The sequence below is a fragment of the Heptranchias perlo genome, unplaced genomic scaffold, assembly GCF_035084215.1.
Source record: "Heptranchias perlo isolate sHepPer1 unplaced genomic scaffold, sHepPer1.hap1 HAP1_SCAFFOLD_62, whole genome shotgun sequence".
Taxonomy (NCBI): Eukaryota; Metazoa; Chordata; class Chondrichthyes; order Hexanchiformes; family Hexanchidae; genus Heptranchias; species Heptranchias perlo.
The window spans coordinates 3509933-3522837 of record NW_027139644.1 but is presented as its reverse complement, the minus strand read 5'-3'; the positions used below and the strand labels follow the sequence as shown (position 1 = coordinate 3522837).

At 47.1% G+C, this 12905-nt stretch overlaps 1 non-coding gene across 1 annotated transcript; it reads left to right on the top strand.

The window, feature by feature from the left end:
• The first annotated feature begins 10258 nt into the window (after positions 1–10258).
• On the top strand, positions 10259–10331 carry trnam-cau (transfer RNA methionine (anticodon CAU)). The gene has a single exon. It is a non-coding gene; the product is annotated as a tRNA-Met (tRNA).
• Positions 10332–12905: the final 2574 nt, after the last annotated feature.

Genomic DNA, 12905 nt, shown 5'->3' with positions numbered 1-12905 from the left:
ACCGGGAATCCAGCGGATTAAAGCCAGATTTGGGCTCCAGACGGATGGGAAAGAGAGGGAAGTGTCGGAAGGTGAGGGGACGCGGGAGGTGCAGCTTGTTTGTTACTCTGGGTTAAGAGAGCTGACAGTGAGTGAGATTGGGAGGGAGTCAAGGAAAAGAGTTTTGTGAATGGACGAGTCGGAGCTCGAGAGGAGTCAGGAGTAGATGGTTTGGGAAAACGGACAAACTGAAGGAACTGACGAGACAGAGGATTCATTGCAGTGAGAGCAGAGGCTGGGATTCACAGGGAGAGACTGTACATAATCCAACTATTACATTTCTGTAGTTATTGGTGTCAGGGAACGTGTGTTTGATACAAAATGTGTTCAATAAATTTAATTTGCAAATTCAATGAAACTTAAAATGAAAAGTATTAATAAAATTAATCACGTTGTTATTGAACTTATCCGAGCTTGAAAAAAACAGTTTCCGAATAATTGATTACAATCAAGAAATTTCTGATTCTATTTTTGAAGTAAATTTTTAATTATGTTTACTGTTAAGTTGGAAAGTAAGGAACATTCACAAAAACAGTCTGAGGACCTGACAATGATATGAACATGAGGAGCGAGTCCCACAGTAAAAACTCACCCAATCTGACCACATCATAAAAACACCTTCAAATCACATTTTCTCTGTTTAATTTTACTGGAAGTTTCAGCAGTTCATTCTGATGAATTATTCACACCACAGCCTCTCGCTTTCCCTCTCAGTCGCCCTCTCTATCATTCACTCTATTCTCTTTCTCAAGTCCATTTTCATATCCGATTAAATCCTATCATCCTGTGCCTGCATTCTGTTCACCAGCCCCGTGTTCCACCGATCCTATTCTCAGTGTCAGTTTGTTAAATAGTGAAGCCTCTGTGGAATAGCTTAATGTTTCTACAGATCATTCAATTTTCCACCTGTTCAACAACACTGTTCACTTCATCTACAAATCATGGAATAAACAGAATTGAATGCCTCTCCAAGGCTGATCTCACAATAATTGAGATTGCTTCTCCTGTAATTATAAAGTAAAGTGATAGATGGCGGGATTGTTCAATTTACAAAACGCCAACATCACACTTATAACCTACAGGTACATAGAAGGGCTGCTGATTCCAACAGGGACAGTGCAAATTGAGACAACAAAACATCAAAACATTTCATTTTACAGTGAAGTGCAGTGACAGTCAGTGAATTCATCCACAGTGAAGCAGAGAAGGAGATTTGAAAGAATCAGCAGCAAACTCAGTTCAGTAACCAGACATCTGAAACGGCGTCAGATACACACATAATGAAATAATATTTCATAACAGTGATCACCAATAAATACATTGAAATCCCAGTTAAACTGAAGCATGTTATTGGGGAGTGACGACATTGCACTGCCTCCTTGTAACACTGAGACCTTGAGTTATCTCATTATCAATCATTGAAAACACATTGATGAAAACATATTCCAGGACAGGTAAGTTCCACAACAAGAAAACCTGAACAGCTCCTGATAGTCTGATACCAACTCTTCGCCCAGAATCCAGATTCCAATATATTCAGTACAGAGAATGATCCAGTAAGAATGCCAGTGTTGGATATACAAAGTTCATGACAGATATAATGCACCTCCTACATTCCACCATTCAACCAATAGTGCAGAACAGGTGACTGTGAAATATGCAGGGGGAAAAACAATTTGCCAAGTACAGCAGCAGAGTTAACACCGATTTACACCATTAACAGCTGAAATAACGGCTTACCCGGAACTCCAACGGCTGCAAGAACAGGATAATAAATACGTTCTATCTGAACCATCACTGGATATTCCATTTCTGTGAGAAGCACTGACTTCTGTTGGTCTGGAAACCGCAGCTACGGCAGGCACTCTGTGCTGATCCATTCCAACAAGCCCTGATTTATACAGGGGATAAGTCTCCACTGACACGGTTTTACCCCTGATCATTGTTATGAGTTACAGTCAGTTTAACAAACACATTATATTAGCAGCTTTGACTCCGATGTAAATTATGTGGTGAATGTAACACAAACATCTCAAAGCCCAGGTTATCAACTTAATCAGATCTCTCTCAGGAATAAAGTTTAAATCTGATCTCATACAGGACTGATCCAACAATAATGAGCAGCTCCATTTACAGTTTTTATATAATTGTGTTGACCATGTTCACTCCTGGAGATTCAGTTATAATTTAGACCGATTTCTCCGCTGTGTAGACTGAATCCAGGGACAAAAGGAGACCCGTTTCACTTTGTTCCTGCAGTTTCCCCAGTTAGAATATGAATTGTGAGTCTTTGACAGAAATGACTGTGGGTGATATTAGGGGACGGACACTGAACGTGTCCCATTGACATTCCTCTCTCCGCTATTTTACTGCAGATGTTTACTCGTTTATTTCACATTGGTTAACGGCTCCAGTAAAATTGTCCCCGTGCAACACCGAGATCAGCTCATGACCCGATTTGACCTCCTTCACATAGGCCCCGTGATTTCCTCACCCGCCTCTATTCCTTCCTCAGCCCATTGCCATTGAAACCCTCATTAATGCCTCTGTTCCCTGCACCCTCCCCCCCCCCCCCAACAGACTCCATTCCTCCGGCACTCTTGGCCGGCCACCCAACCTCCACCTTCCATAAACGTGAACTCATCCAAAACTGTGTAATCCGTGTCCAACCAGCACCAGGTCCTGCTCGGCCTCCCTGACCCTGACCGACTCCCAGTTCCATATCCCTTAAATTTAAAATTCTCATTCCTGGGATTAGATGCCTCCATGGCCCACCCCGCCTTACCGACAGACAACCCATCCAGTTACCTCCTCATTCTCCAGATACTGGCCTCTTTTTCTGGGACTACCCTCAATTGGTTCCACTCACCTATCTGATCATAGTCAGGAGAAGCTTCTCTTCCCAATCCTTGGCTCCCTCCTCTTCATCATCTCCATGCTGCCCTTTGGTGACACAGTCCACAGACATGGAGCAGCTTTCAGATGGACGCTGACAAAACCACCGCCTCCCTTGACCCTTCCAATGTCTTTGTGTTGTCAGACCCACACCCTGATTGAGATGAGACACAATTTCCTCCAGTTAAAAATTGGGAAGTCATGATCTTTGGCCCCAAAATCTTCACATCCTTGCCACAGATTCCATCCCCACCGCTGGCTTTTTGATTGGTGGGTTGCTCACCAATCACCAAAGCCCTTACTGACCTGCGTTGGATTCTAGTCTCCAAAGCCTGTCGCTTATTTTTATTCTTTCTTCCATTCAAATCCATCAGAGCCTCACCACTCCCTGTCTCTGTCACCTCCTCCATTCCGATACCCCCTCCCAAACACTCTGCTCCTCCACCTCTGGCCGCTTGTGCATCCGCAGTCCATTTGCCATACTTTTGACAGCCGTGCCTTAAGCCATCTCAACGTTCCAGAAAGCCCAACCTAAGTCGCTCCATCTCTCTCTCCCCCTTTCAGGTGTCAGACGTGGATCAGTGGTAGCAGTCTCGCCTCTGAGTTAGAAGGTTGTGAATTCAAATCCAACTCCTGAGACATGAACACATAATCCGGGCAGACACAACAGTGCCATTCTGAGGCAGCGCTGCACTGTCAGGGGGGCAATACTGAGGTAGTGCTGCACTGTCGGAGGGTCAGTACTGAGGGAGTGTTGCACTGTCGCAGGGTCAATACTAAGGGAGGGATGCATTGTCGGAGGGGCTGTATGGACGCACTGCTGCACTGTCAGAGGGTCAGTACTGCAGGAATGCAACACTGTCAGAGGGTCAGTAGTGAGGGAGCACTGTACGGTCGGAGGATCAGTACGGAGGGAGCGCTAAACTGTCGAAGGAGCAGTATTGAGGGTGTGCTGTACTATCGGAGGATCAGTACGGAGCGAGCGCTATCCTGTCGAAGGGACATATAGAGGTAGTTCTGCACTGTCGGAGGGTCAGTAGTGAAGGAGCGCTGTACTGTCGAAGGGGCAGTATCGAGGATGTTCTGCACTGTCGGAGGGTCAGTTGTGAAGGAGCGCTGTACTCTCCAAAGGGTAGTATTGAGGTAGTTCTGCACTGTCGGAGGGTCAGTAGTGAGGGAGCGCTGTACTGTCGAAGGGGTAGTATTGAAGAAGTTCTGCACTGTCGGAGGGTCAGTAGTGAAGGAGCGCTGTACTGTTGAAGGGGTAGTATTGAGGAAGTGCTGCACTGTTGTGGATGCCGCCTTGCAGACGAGACGTTAAACTGAAGCCCCATCTGCCCTCCCAGGTTGATGTAAAAGATCCCACGGCACGATTCGAGAAAGTGCAGGCGAGTTCTCACCGGTGTCCTGGGCAATATTTATCCCTCACTAAAACCGATTTTCTGGTCATTTATCTCATTGCAGTATGTGGGATCTTGCTGTGTACAAATTGGCTGCAGCATTTCCTACATTACCACAGTGTCTACACTTCAAAATCGGAGCATTCTATATTTGTTACAGCACAGGAGGAGGCCATTCGGCCTATCGAGCCCGTGCGGTTCTTTTTAAGAGCAATCCGTTAGACCCAATCTCCCGCTCGACCCTGTAGCCCTCCAAAGTTTTTCACTTGAAGTATTTATCCAATACTTTTTGAAGGCCATGATTGAATCTGCTTCCACCACCCTTTCAGGCAGCGCATTCCAGATCATAACAATTCGCTGCATTAAAAATTGTTTTCCTCATGTCGCCTTTTGTTATTTTGCCAATCACCTTAAATTATTTTGAACGCTTCTATCAAATCACCTCTTAACCTTCTCTGCTCTAAGGAGAACAACCTCAGCTTCTCCAGACTCTCCACATAACTGAAGTCCCTCATCCCTGGGAACATTCTAGTAAATCTCGTCTTCACCCTCTCTATCTCCTTCACTTCCTTTCTAAAGTGTGGAGCCCAGAATTGGACACAATACTCCAGTTGTGGTCGAACCAGTGTTTTATAAAGGTTCCTCATAACTTCGTTGCTTTTGTGCTCCATGTCTGTATTTATAAAGCCCAAGATGCCACATGCTTTTTTAACAGATTTCTCAAACTATCCTGCCACCATCTAAGATTTGTGCACATACACCCCCAGATCTCTATGTTCCTGCATCCCCTTTAGAATTGTACCATTTAGTTTGTATTGCTTCTCCTCTTCCTGCCAAAATGTATCACTTCGCAATTCTCTGCGTTAATTTCATCTGCCACGTGTCCGCCCATTCCACCAGCCTGTCTATGTCCTCTTGAAATCGATCGCTATCCTCCTCACTGTTCACTACACTTCCCGACTTGGAAATATATCGCCCTTCCTTCATTGTCGCTGGGTCAAAATCCTGGAACTCCCTTCCTGACAGCACTGTGGGAGAACCGTCATCACACGGACTGCAGCGGTTCAAGAAGGCGGCTCACCACCACCTTCTCAAGGGCAATTAGGGATGGGCAATAAATGCCGGCCTTGCCAGCGACGCCCACATCCCGTGAACGAATGGGAAAAAAAATCGTTGAGCCATCTGCAAAATTTGAAATTGTGCCTTGTACACCCAATACCAAGTCATTGATATATATCAAGAAAAGCAGTGGTCCCCGCACCGACCCCCGGGAAACACTTCCTCCAGTCAGAAAAACAATCGTTCACTACTACTCTCTGTTTACTCTCACTTAACCAATTTCATATCCATGCTCCCACTGCCCCTTCAATTCTTGCGCTTCAAACCTGTTGACAAGACTATTATGTGGAACATTATCAAACTACTTTTAAAAGTCCATATACACATCAACGGCATTGCCCTCATCAACCCTCTGTTACCTCATCAAAAAACTCAGTCAAGTTAGTTAAACACGATTTGCCTTCAACAAATTCGTGCTGGTTTTCCTTTATTAATCAACACTTGTCTAAGTGACTATTAATGTTGTCCCGGATTATCGTTTCTAAAAGCTTCCCCACCACCGAGGTTAAATTGACTGGCCTGCAGTTGCCGGGTTTATCCTTACACCCTTTTTTGAATAAGAGTGTAACATTTGCAATTCTCCGGTCCTCGGGCACCACCCCCATATCGAAGGATGATTGCAAGATTATGGCCAGAACCTCTGCAATTTCCACCCTTACTTCCCTCAGCAATTTGGTTGCATCCCAGCCGGACCGGGTGACTTATTTATTTGAGTACAGCCAGCCTTTCGAGTGGTTCCTCTATCAATTTTTAGCCCATCCTGTATCTCAACTACCTCCCTTTTTTCTTTGACTGGGCAGCACCTTCTTCCTTGGTAACGACAGATGCAAAGAACTCATTGAGTACCTCAGCTAGGACCTGGTGACTTAGCCAAACACTTCGAGCCAGGACGTGCAGGAGTGAAGGTAGGAAATGCTTCTACGCACAAATGGTGGGTTAAGTTTGGAACGCTGTTCTGCAAACGGCAGTTGATGTTAGCTCAATCGAGAATTCTAAATCTGAGATTGATGGATCTCTGTGAACCAAGGGTATTAAGGGATATGGGGCTACGGCGGATATATGGAATTAGGTCACAGGTCCACCCTGATCTGATCGAATGGTGGAAAAGGCTCGAGGAGCAAAATGCCACCGCCACTTGCTGCCTCCTGATATGTGCCAGCTTCTCCTGCAAGAAAGTGCCGAGTGTGTCTGGGTAATTTTCCTATCATGTTTGAATAGCTGCCAGAGTATGTGGCCTGTGAGTTGTGGGTGGGCGGCTTGCAACGGTGGTGGTGGGTAAGGGTGAGAAGGTTGAGTACTGATGGAAATAGTTTGTTGTTTTGTGGGTGATGGGGGGTGTAGTTCATGGAGCAGTGGGTGCAGCTATACATGTAGTTGGTAGGAGACGCCACTTGACAGTTGACCTCACTCATCTTGACCACTCATGTCAAAGCATTTAACTTCTTCCTGTACTGCATCCATGTTCATGATGCTGTGCGCCTGGCATTGACCTCATCCTCTACTGCCTCCCACGACCTTTTGGGTGTATGTCTGGAGGATATCTTGCCCTCAGCAGATATAGGATGTCACTCGTCAGTCCACCTCTTGCACCAAGGCCACTGGTGAATCAGCAGAGAACCTTGGTGCACGGACTCTCAGACCGGCGGATTGGTGAGGTCCAGCATGCAGATTTGGAGGATGTGGGATTTAATGGTGCACAACCTTTATTCAACATTTTAAATTAACTCATCAGTATGTAAAAATAGGGATGGGACCTGCATCTGTGCTTTACGTGTGGGATGTCTGATCTCTGTTCAGACTCTGTACAGATATATTCGGCATAAGCTGCACAGAGAGACCTCTGGTGATCAGCAGCCTGAAGGAGGAAGAGGGCTCGGTGCCATCTTCACAGACCGACATGCTGAGGATCAGCAAGTCCTTTCATGCCGGGCTGTATGACGCGAAGCCCAGAGACAACACGACCTCCCAATCCTTCCTGTCCTCTCTCTCTTGGAGGAGAGCGAGCGGGAGAGCCTGGATTGGTCACTGACCTTGGACGAGTTGACAAAGGCCGTCTGGTCCTTCGAGAAGAGTAGATCTCCCAGGAGCGATGGTTTACCCGTTGACTTGTACTCGGCTCTGTGGAACTGGATAGACCCAATCCTACTGGAAGTGAACGGGGGTATGCTTCTGGCAGGCAGCATGTCAGAATCCACGAGGAAAGGCATCATCACCCTCATCTACAGGCAGAAGGGGGAAAGGGAATAAATCAGAAATTGGCGACCGATTTCCTTGCTAAATGCTGACTACAAGATTCTGTCGAAGGCCATCGCCGACAGGCTCGAATCTGTTCTGGGGCGGGTGATCCACCCGGATCAGACCTGTAGTGTACCCGGCAGGAATATCTCTGATAGCCTTGCGCTGCTCAGGGATACGATCGCCAACGTGCAGGACAGAGAGCTGAACACCTGCCCCAGGAGAAGGCCTTCGACAGAATATCCCACGCACACATGATTGACGTGCTATCCAAAATGGGGTTTGGGGAGGGAATCAGCGATTGGAGCCGACTGCTCGACATGGACATCCATTGCACAGTCCTAATCAATGGGCAGGAGTCAGAGCGTTTTCCGATCAGATCTGGAGTCCGACTGGGTTGTCCTCTCTCTGCGGTCTTGTTCATGCGTTGTGTCGAGCAATTTGCTGCGTCCATCAGAAAGGACAGAGTAATTAGGTAGGGTGACGATCACGGGCAACGGAGGCTCTCAGGTTAAGGCCTCCCTGTAAATGGATGACGTCACCGTCTTTTGATCCGATCAGCAGTCGATCCACAGACTGATGGACATCTGCGATCGTTTCGAGCTGGCCTCGGCGTCCAGAGTGAACTGCAATAAGAGTGAGGCCATGTTCTGTGGCAGGTGGGAGACCCGATCCTTTGATCCCTTCACCGTCAGGTCCGACTACCTGATGGTGTTGGGGATCGGGTTCGGGGGCCCCAGGACTCCACCAATAAATGGGAAGAGCGCGTCGCCATGGCTAAACAGAAGCTTGGTATGGTGGGGGACGATCCCTCTCCATAACCAACAGAAACCTGGTGATAAGGTGTGAGGTACTCGCGGTGTTGCTCTACGTGGCCCAGGTCTGGTCCATTCACCACAGCTCCGTCACCACAGTCACCCGAGCTTTCTTCCACTTTTTCTGGAGGTCCTAAGTAGAATGCGTCCACAGGGACACCATGTACAACACACTGAGAAAACTGGGTCTAGCCAACCGAGCAGACGCAGGAGGTCCCGTTCAGCTGGACTGCCCCCCCCCCCCCACCTGTCCCAGGTGTAGAAGTTCCTGAGTTGGAACCACTTCGACCACAAGGCCGTCAGACAGTGGAACGTTCAGAGGGCTCTGCAGGAAAAGGAGAGGGTGGATCCGATCGACCAGTTCCCCGACCAGATGGTTGATGCCATTTGGCAGAACGTCTCGTCGCCAGAACTGACCAACAGGCACCAGGATGTGGCCTGGATGGTGGTGAGAAAGGCCCTCTCAGTGCGGTCCTTCCAACGCGCATGGAATCTCAGCATCACCTCGAGCTGCCTTCAAGGCTGCGGGAATGGGACCGTCGTCTGTTTCCTGGTGGACTGGACCTTCATGCAGAATGTGTGGAGAGAGAAGCGTTGGTATCTGTCCCAGTTCATCCCCAACACCTCGGTAACACAGGACGCTGTGCTCTATGGACTGTTCTCCGGGAGGCACACCGAGACATATATCAACTGCTGCTGGAAGACCATCAACTCGGTGAAGGAAGCCCTTTGGTCCGCCCGAAACCTGCTGGTCTTCCAGCTGAAGGAGCGGTCCACGACCGAGTGTTGCCGACTGACACACTCCAAGGTCCAGGGGAATGTGCTGCGGGATGCACTGAGGCACGGTGCGGCCTATACAAGGGCTCTATGGGGAAAGAGCGCCGTGTAAAGCCATCCCACCTTTTATTATACAGAATGTATTATAAGACATACACAGTGTATTGTATTGAAATAATGGGATCATATTGTGTGCGATCTGTTTTGTATTGTTTTGAATTGAAATTGCGAACTTTAACCCTGAACTTTATGTATCATTAAATTTTATGAAATAATGTATATTTTGAAAATTAAAAAAATGCTGCTCAACGGCACTCCTTTGAGCAGCGAGAGACCTGTCCGAAAGACTGACAGAAGTCTTTTTTGCCTGAAAGTGAGTCCGGTTTGACGTGTTGTTGCACAAAGGCACTCCCTGCTGGTGAGCATTGGCAAATGCTCGATCAAAACAGCTTGAAGGTTTGAGAAAGGAAAAGCGCCAACATTTTAAGCAGTGAGCAGTCTGTAAAGTTAAGAAACCGGCCTTGAGCTCAATACCGTTTACTCAGAAAGCACGTTCGTTATTTTGAGCCAGAATTAAACTAACAATTTAAGAGTGATTTTGCTTTCAAGTTTGAATCTCTACAAGTTTTCCACACGACCAGCTGAGCTATCGAAGGGAAACAGCAAAGGTCCCTCTCTTTGGTGATTGTTCACCGTGCGCCTTTTGACACTCCCGGACTCGTGGAGACGCGTGGGCATGACCGAGACTGACTCGGTACCTGCTCATACCGCAGCGCTGTGAGAGTGTGAGCTCCGACTTACTCGACACACCTTTGGCCAGTCGAGCAATGGGGAACGTGTCTGACCAAAATTCAGAAGATTGTTGGTTCGATTTCCACCTGGATGGAGAGTTTTTGCAAACTGCCGATTAGTTTATGATTTTACACCTTGCAAACTTGTCCTACTTGATAGAGCTGCCTGGATATTTATATAGCAAGTGCCTTCTTAGCGCAGCAGGCAGCGCGTCAGTCTCATAATCTGAAGGTCCTGAGTTCAATCCTCAGAGAAGGCATTATTAAGCTTTTTTTTCCATCTTTGCTCAAGACCAAAATCAATATTTTTTCCTTCCTGCAGCACACCAAAAGATTTGCTGCCCCTTGACCTCTCTGTACCGTAGCACGCAGTGAAGCTTAAGAAGTACATGGACCATGGGCTCGCAGAAAACTGACGCCACTTTTGTTTCTGGACAATTGACCCAAGTCAAAAGGTGAGTGGAGAATGCAAGAATCTATCTTGCTATCTCTCACCTGCTCAGCGAGCATTCGACTTGAATCATAGAAAGAATACAGCACGGAAGGACGCCATTCGGCCCATCGAGACCACACCAGCTCTCTGCAAGAGCAATCCAGCTGGTCCCACTCCACCGCCCCATCGTTTTTCCTCATGTCATCTTTGGTGCTTTTGCCAATCACCTTAAATCTATGTCCTCTGGTCCTTCACCCTTCTGCAAATGGGAACGGTTTCTCTCTATATACTCTGTCTAAACCCTTCATGGTTTTGAAAATCTCTCTCAAATCACCAGCTTCTCCAGTCTATCCACGTAACTAAAGTCCCTCATCGCTGGAATCATTCTAGTAAATCTCTTCTGCACCCTCTTTAATGCCTTCATATCTTTCCTAAAGTGCGGCGCCCAGAAGTGGACATAATACTCCAGTTGTGTCTGAACCAGTGTTTTCTAAAGGTTCATCATGACTTCCATACTTTAGTGCTCTCTGCCTCTATTTATAAAGCCCAGGATCCCGTATGCTTTTTTAACCGCTTTCTCAACCTGCCCTGCCACTTTCAATGATATGTGCACATATACCCCCAGATCTCTCTGTTCCTGTATCACTGTTAGAATTGTGCCCTCCAGTTTATTTTGCATCTCCTCGTTCTTCCTACCGAAATGCATGAATTCGCATTTTTCTTCGTTAAGTGTCATTTGCCATGTGTCCGCCCATGCAACCAGTCTGCATATATTCTCTTCAACTCGATCACTATCCTCCTCACTGTTCATTACCCTTACAAGTTTGGTGTCATCTGCAAATTTGGAAATTGTGCCCTGTACACCCAAATTCAAGTCATTAATATATATAAAGGAAAGCAGTGGTAACAGCACCGACCCCTGGGGAAAACCACTGTCCATCTCCCTCCAGTCCGAAAAACAACCGTTCACCACTACTCTGTTTCCTGTCCCTTAGCCGATTCTGTATCCATGTTGTTACTGCCCACTTTATTCAATGCCCTTCACAGTAGTTGTTTCGCACTCGCCTCCAAGCAGTTCCACGATCAGCAGAGAAATCTCGCCTTGGGTTGGCCCCCTCCCTGACGACAATCAATACTTTGCTCCAATCGGTGGTATCGAGCATAAGCAAGTGAGCAACAGCAGAACGGGAAGCCACAGTAATCATGAATGATGCTGAGAAGAGCCCGAGCCTGCGGAAGGTAGATGAGATCTCAGGAAAGGAACAGCGGCCCCGAGCTTGAGGGAGCAGCGAGAGCTCTGTCTGACTGATCGAAGACATTTTTGCCTGAAAGCAGTTTGCGGTGTTGTAGCTCAAAGGCACTCCCTGCTGGTGAGCAGAGGCAAATGCTCGAGCAAAACAGCCGTGTTCTGACAGACACAGAAAGCTTTCAGGTTTGACAAAGGAAAAGTGGTCTCCTGTGCCTCAGCGCCAACATGTTAAGCCGTAGGCTGCCTGTAAAGTTAAGAGAATGGCCTAGAGCTACTTACTCCAAAAGCACGTTTATTACTTCGAACCAGCAAACTTTGATCTGTTAATTGTACTGTAGACCTCTGCTCTATAAGCTGAGCGATCGAAAGGAAGCAGCTGATGTCTCTCTCTTTGGTGATTGTTCACCGTGCACCTATTGACACGCCCGGACTCGTGGAATCGCGTGGGCATGACCGAGACTGACTCGGTAACTGCTCATTCTCCAGCGCTGTGGGAGTGTGAGTTGCTGCATGCTTTTTGAAAACTGGGCCAGTGGAGCAATGGATAACGTGTGGAGGGTCGATACCCGTTTGATTCGAAAGCTTCTGCGAATTTTTTTTATTACAAAACATATATTACTGCATAAAATTTAAGAATACACAGAGTTAAAACTAAATTTCACAATTTCGAAGCAATACAGTACAATACAGACCGTATCTCACGGTATGAACCGTCCAGTTAAAGGGGCCTCATGCTGTGATCTCACGGTGTGAACCGTCCAGTTCAGGGGGCCTCATCCTGTGATCTCATGCTATGAACCGTCCAGTTAAAGGGGCCTCACCTTGTGATCTCACGGTGTGATGCATCCAGTTAAAGGGGCCTCAAAAATGATCTTTCGCTCCAGAGTCCGCTCCGTGGAGCAGGACGAGAAGTGCTCGCGCTTCTTCTTCCAGAAGCTGCTCAGGGAGACTTCTGTGATCAGCAGCCTGAAGAAGGAAGACCTCACAGACCAACATACTGAGTCCACCCCACCTTGTAATTTGCTCATTTACCTCATGCTCATGCTTTAATATTGCATTTTTTAAATAAAGATTAGAAAGTTATTTGATAAACTTGAGTAATGAAGGAGGAGAGACAGAAAGCGATAGAGAAACAACAACAGAGCAATAAAC